Source organism: Asparagus officinalis, chromosome 6, assembly GCF_001876935.1.
Source record: "Asparagus officinalis chromosome 6, Aspof.V1, whole genome shotgun sequence".
NCBI lineage: Eukaryota > Viridiplantae > Streptophyta > Magnoliopsida > Asparagales > Asparagaceae > Asparagus > Asparagus officinalis.
In genome coordinates this window covers 3,678,651-3,685,579 of record NC_033799.1, presented here as the reverse complement: position 1 = coordinate 3,685,579, position 6,929 = coordinate 3,678,651, and the positions used below count along the sequence as shown (strand labels likewise).

The following is a 6,929-nucleotide window of genomic DNA, read 5'->3' as shown; positions in this document are numbered from 1 at the left end:
TACGAATGAACAGCAGGACGTCTCCGAACAACGTGTGGTCACATCCCATAATTCAAGGAGCAGTCAAGCTATCTCCCTCACCTCTATTAGTGGTCAAATCCCATGAATCAAGGGATAGCCCATGCCATCCCTTGCCTGTTAAAACCCATCTTCAGCAGCATGAAGAAGGGGGATTGGCCGTTGCATATTCTGCTGGCTAATCTCCCAAAGGTTGAACCTGGACCTTTGCCAAAGGCTCCCTCATTTGAGAACCGAAGCTCCGGCTCCGGCATCAACTTCGATCGGATCGTCCAAGGGAAGCAGACTCGGCACGAGCACCGAGCGAGGCATCCTATCGCCACCTAAAGTCCCCACACAAAACAAAGAGGGACTTCCCTCTGCTTCTGTTGTAAATTTGTTGGGAAAGATTGAGAAATCCCAGGATAATTTCCCCAACTAAATGAGACAAAATGACACCAAAGATTTTTAGCGTGGAAAACCCTCCAAAAAGAGGTAAAAACCACGGGACCCGTAGGCCACTTAAAACTTCCACTATAACAATAATGGGATTACACACTTCACCCTTAGGTGGATCTCTCTTTTAAACTTTCTAACAACACAACTTCAATTTGTGGATAAAACTTCACAAATTGGCTCTCAATTTTTGTCTCTCAGAAAAACTCTCTATATTTCTGAGGTTATTTCTTCTTTGGTTTTTGGATGATGATACTGAGCGAGAGATCATCAATTTATAGAGAAATGAACTACGCATTTTTCCATGCGTGGGTCCCACGGGAGAGAGTTTTTCTTTGGTCAGCTTGCTTTCCGTTGTTGCTCAGCGAAAATAGCCTCCCCTATTGCTAGCCTATGCTTTGACAAAGAGAGGTGGGCGGGCCGCAGGATTTGACAATGCCCAGCCTCTTTACTTGATTGCTGGCCGCCCATGTGAGGTGAACCAACAAAAAAAACATGCGAGCCTTTCTTTTCTTGATAGCTTTAAGAGCCAAGTTTCTGATAGAGTGTCTGAGCGACTTGAATAATAATCTTTCTTTAGCTCACACAGAATTATTTGCTAAAACCGATTCAGTTTCTGGCCACGTCAGCATCGTAGCCAAAAACTAGATCGGTTTAAAAAAAATTAAACTTCTAATTAGTCGGGGTTGACAACCCCGACTAATTAGAAGCTTTTCCATTACGAGCGGATTGTGTGCAGGCAAACCCCAAGCAAAAATGATCGGAGTTGGGAACCCCGACCAAAATGGTCGGGGTTGCCAACCAGTTCATTTAGCAGCCATGTAGATTACTAACCCCGGTCATCACCATGAACTCCCAACAACACTGAAGGGCCCCACCACTACAGTCGGTTATCATTGGCCTAAGCCCTGAGGAGATCGCCTCCGCTGCTGACAGCGCCTTCCTCAGGTACTCCTCCTCCTCATCGTTGCAGCCAATGTCGACGAGAAGAGGCGGCGGCGTGGCCATCGTGTTGTTTATAAACGACCTCAGGATCCTCGACAACGAGGCTCTGGAGAGAGCCTGGTCTTGCTCCTCTGCACTGCTCCCGGTCTGCTGCGTCGATCCCCCACTGCTTCTTCGGCACCACTCATTACTTCGGCTTTCGCGAGACCAGTGGTACTAGCTAACTACCACTTTAAGCTCTTTTTTTGTGCAGAAAACACCCCCTCCCTCCAAAAAAAAACATGCGAGCCTTTCTTTTCTTGATAGCTTTAAGAGCCAAGTTTCTGATAGAGTGCCTGAGCGACTTGAATAATAATCTTTCTTTAGCTCACACAGAATTACAAAAGGAGAAGCCAAATGAATAGGGTTGGGAACCTCGACCAAATGGTCAGGGTTCCCAACCCCGATCACTTTGTTCGGGGGTTTGGCTGAGCTAAATCTGCTCGTACTGGAAAAGCTTCTAATTAGTCGGGGTTGCCAACCCCGACTAATTAGAAGTTCGATTTTTTTTAAACCGACCCAGTTTCTGGCCACGATGCTGACATGACCAGAAACTGAGTCGATTTTACTAAATAAAAGTTGATTGGGATGGTTTTAGAATTAAATTTTGGATGAGTCTATTTTGAAAATTTCTTTATTATTTAAATATATAATTAATAGGATATAATTATATAATAAAAATATTTGTATTAGTATCTGAAATATTTTTTGAATATATGTTGATCATGCAGTGGTGATTATTTCAATCCTTCTCTGTGCTATGATTATTTAAATGTATAATTAATAGGATATAATTATGAATATAATTATGTAATAAAATATTTGTATTAGTATCTAAAATATATTTTGAATATACGTTGATCATACAGTGGTGATTATTTCAATCCATACATAAATAAATTCCAGACTAATTTTGACGATCAAGAGACCCAATCTTAATCTTTAGCCTTGCAAATGTAGCAATTAAACATATTAATAAACTTTCTTGTTATCGTATGAGATATATTTTTTCATACTATTTCTTTTTTTATATCAATTTTTGTATCCACATGTATATACATATCTGATTTCAGCAGATAAGAATATGAATTTTTATTGCCGAGGCATATTCGTATCTGTATCCATGATTTGCAGCTATAAATGGATATGATAAGTGTCATATTGGAACACCATTCAGACCATTTTGCACCCTTAATGCTATCCCAATATGTAGATATTATATTTACAATCTAAAATTATAATTCTCAAATTTAAAATAATAGGAAACAATGTCTTTGGATCCATGTAACTTCGACAACGTTGAAAAGGATAAAAAGCTATTCCAATTTTATGAAATTTCTAGTTGATGTTGACAACATAAGGTGCATGATTAAAGTATGGTGTAGTCATCTAAGATCTCCAATTTTTTATTTAGAAAATTAAACTTAAAGTTGAGGTATAGTATTTCAAATCCGGGATATTATCCAGCTCAATTAAGAAAAAAAATAATCTTTTCCATAAAAAATAAAACTAATCATGACTATTTCCTATGCCTTAGGAAATAAGATTTATACAATTTTGGTGCACCCTAAATAAATATCTGTAAACTAGAAATACTAAATTGGCAGCAAATATTATTTATTTTGCTATTGGATAAAGAATGCACGAAGTTATCTTAAACTGGAAATAGAATAGACCAAATCCTGTGGACTGAATTTGGGATTTTTTTTTCAAAAAAAAAAAAGAGTGAAAAAGAGAAAAATATCACCAAAGTGTCAAATAGATTGCAATAGTCTAACAACAACCGAGGCCCAAGATTAGAAAGGATGATATCGTGTATTGGACCATTGGACGTAAGAACTAGGCCCATTTAGGATTGTACCTTTCTCATCCTATAAACTACTGACGTTTCCTTTTTTTTTTTTCGCTTTCTCAATTTAAAACATTCTTGATGTAATTTTGTAGCTACCGAGATCACGGAGGTATTTTGGAAAATTTCGGTTCCAAAGTAGTAAGAAATATATTTTTGTTAATATTCCCCTGTAAAACAATACGTAAATGAAATTATGAAAGTTGATATAATATATTAATGAGCCCAACAAAATTTTGAACATTCTTATTTATTCACATGATTATATCTTCATGTGTTGCAAATTAGTAAATACTCACAAGAAGACTAGCTAATTAAGTGAAACCTACGATCACCGAATAGTAGACATGAAAGCTTAGAGAATTGTAATAAATTATTTGTAGGATAGTATATGTATTAATTTCACTAACTTTGCCATGAAATATTTCTAGGATAATATATATGTGTGAGGTTACCAAGTCTACAGCATATGTATGAATTCTGGAGTACCTTTGTCATGCTATGATTATTATTTGAGACAAAATACAACATTTGCGATAATATATATGTGTGAAACTAACTTTTGTGTAAATTACACTAAACCCCCCCATCAACAGAGAATTCTTCATCCATAGAGACAAAACCTGGCTAAGATTTTTTACTCCCGCTGAAACCGTACTAGATTGAGGCACGTGCAGTGCCACGAGACTACTGAACTTCTGAGGTTATCGCCATTGATTTTGAGCTTAACTGCAGGTAAAATACCCTATAATTTCACCAACTTTGCGGAGATATACCCCCACTCGTATAATTTGCTGAATCTGTTAGAATATAAAAATGCAATCCTAAACTCTTATCATAACTTCGGAATTTCAGTGTAATAATCAGATGGACTAATTCAATATGGAGCAATATATAGGTTCAAATCCCACCGGACACGAACTTTAAAGCAGATTTTCCAAAAGTTGATACCGTTGCGTGAGCTCCGGTTTCAGCGCCTCGTGAAAGAGAGGGTCAACCTACGGGGGTTATTTTTAGTCTAACGGGCAGGCAGAGAGACTCATTTAAGAGAATCAATATCCGGTCGGTAACTGAAAGCATGTATCATTTGTTTTCAGATGAATCATATGGTTAATTTCTGTTTTTATTCCCAGATAGAACCCTTGAATTATTGTTATTCACATTTTGGATGATTTTTCGTCCAAAATGGCTGTTTCGTCCATCATCGGTCCTCGCTTTTCCGGTGATGTTTCCGGCGGTGACAAGGGGCCTCGGCGCGCTTCTGCCCACAATGCATGCTATGGACGTATTTGGACGTCTTCATGGAGCTGCAGCTCTTCGTGTGCAAGTCTTAATTTGGTCCACTGCTAAAAAATAAGGTATCCTAGACGGAAAATTCCGTCTAGGATACTCAGAATTCCGTCTAGAATGTGTATTCTAGACGGAAAAAAATCCGTCTAGAATATTCCGTCTAGAATACGTGATTTTCTACTAGTGGTCCCTACTCGGGCCGCGCAGCCCGTCTATGGTTCGCGAGGCCCGGCCCTTCCTCCAGGTAGATGTGGCCTTCTTGTTGCCCGGCAACCGCATGCCTACTATCCGTCTGCATTTGTTTGATATTAATCAAGGGGCTGCTTGGTTTGCTTCAAAAAATAAGTCGCAGCAAATGTTGCAACAACAAATATTCATTAGTTTGTTTTTTCAGTGTCTACGATTATATGGTCTACTTGAGTGTGGGTGATTTTTTTATTTGGAATTTAAAAGTTTTTTTACCTTTCAAAATGCTTTTCTATGTTGCTTTCTTGTTCTAATTTATGGGGGTTATCTGCAAGATATTGAAAATTATTGGAAGTTTTTTGCAAACATAGAAGTTATTGGAGGTTTAGTATGATTTTGGAAGTTCATAGCGGTTTTTTGTAAAACACTGAAAGTTTATGTGGAATTAGGGTAATTTACCATTAAAGCTACTTGGCAGACACAAGCTGGTATGCGTTCTTAATCACATTTAATATCATTTGGTACTTAAATGTAAATAAGAAAAATACATCAAATCTATATTATTTAGAAAAGAGGACTGCTATCAAACCTTTTGATTACCTCTTTTAACCTTTAAATTGAGAATTCACAATTATGTCCATGATCACATGATTAAATGCTAATTCCTGTTAAATAACTCCTTTGTTTTTTTATTTAATTAATTTTGATACTTTCTACTTAACTCATATTATCAGTTAAATTTTTAAACGCTAATCTATACTACTTCTAAAAGAGAAAACAATTGTCAAATAATTTGCATGCCCATTTTGCCCCTTTCAACTTACTTAATTATAATTTTATCCTATATTCCTATCCTATTCATTCAATGCTTAGAATTATTAACATTTTTAATTGTTATTACTGGTTTAATTAATTAATTAAAATGCAAATCTTAAATAGCTATTACCTGGCCTATCCTATTTCATCTGCCTCTTCATCTCCCTCTTTTAACCGTTCTCAACTCCGCCGCTCCACCCTCCCCCCTTCCCTCTTCATCTCTGATTCTTACGTTTCTCATCACTCTCTTTCTCTCTCCTCCGCTCCAAGCCCCGCTTCTCCCTTCAATCTCGCCCTCTCCCTTCTAGAACCCGTGCCGCTCCCGAGGCCGTCAAGGCCCAAACCCTAGAACCGCCAACTGGAACCCTAGACGCTGGCTTCCAGGTTCGTTACTTTCTTTGCTTTTTCATTTAGCCCGCTTTTGTTTCTTGACATTGCTTGATGGCGATTTTGGGATTTCGTTTGTAGGGATCTGATGAGGCTTCCCTTCTCTCCGCTGGCACCGATGCGGAAAAGGTATTACTTTTATTGCCTAAATTTTTATGTAGTGAATTGGCCATAGGATTGAGATATTGGCTATCAAAAGTTTATTTTTTGATTCAGTTAAATTGAGTGAAAATGTGCTTTTTGTGACGATGTGCCTCGTGAATTGAAGGATTTCCTATGGTTTTTTTTGGGAGTCATCCTGTAAAGTTGAATAAACTTTGAGCCCCTCCTTCTGCGTCTGCTTGTTATTTTATGATATATTTTTGCAGTAACAAGGGATTACAAGGATTTACGTATTATTGGCCAAGGAATGTCATGCAACACCAAATATGTGGTAGTAACAAGGGATTACAAGGATTTACGTATTATTGGCCAAGGAATGTCATGCAACACCAAATATGTGGTATATGCAATGAGATATATACATTTTAACTGATTATAAACTTGTGTATTCTATGAATGCATTGTACTTTACATCTAATGTCACTTAAGGGGATGGGATTATATGTTTATAAATAGTTGTGGGTGGACTTGGTAACAGAGATGCCCCCTTCTAAGATAAAAGGATATTCAACATAAGGGTAATTAACAACCAATTTTTATAAAAAAATTTGATGCCTCTGGATTGTAAAATCTAGCTTAAGAGTTAGAAGGTGCATAAGGATAAACATTTCCGTTGTTTTATGAACGATATACTGTAATGTCCCATCTATGTGACACTCTTGCGGATACTAGATAACAGGGAGGAAATAACATCTTCATCTCTCTCAATTAATCGTTCTAACCTCTGTCGCTTCACCCCGCCCCTGGCTTTTCATCTCAGATTCTTCTGTTTCTCAACCAATGAAGCTCCCTCATTTAACTG

The 6,929-nt window shown here is 37.5% G+C and overlaps 1 long non-coding RNA gene across 1 annotated transcript in view; it reads left to right on the top strand.

Annotated features, from left to right (window-relative positions):
* The window catches only part of LOC109844284, a 3,409-nt gene continuing 2,216 nt past the window's right edge, over positions 5,737-6,929 (top strand). Inside the window, exons 1-2 of the long non-coding RNA XR_002247974.1 lie at positions 5,737-5,962; positions 6,047-6,094. This is a non-coding gene — a long non-coding RNA (uncharacterized LOC109844284). The remainder of the gene's footprint in view (positions 5,963-6,046; positions 6,095-6,929) is intronic.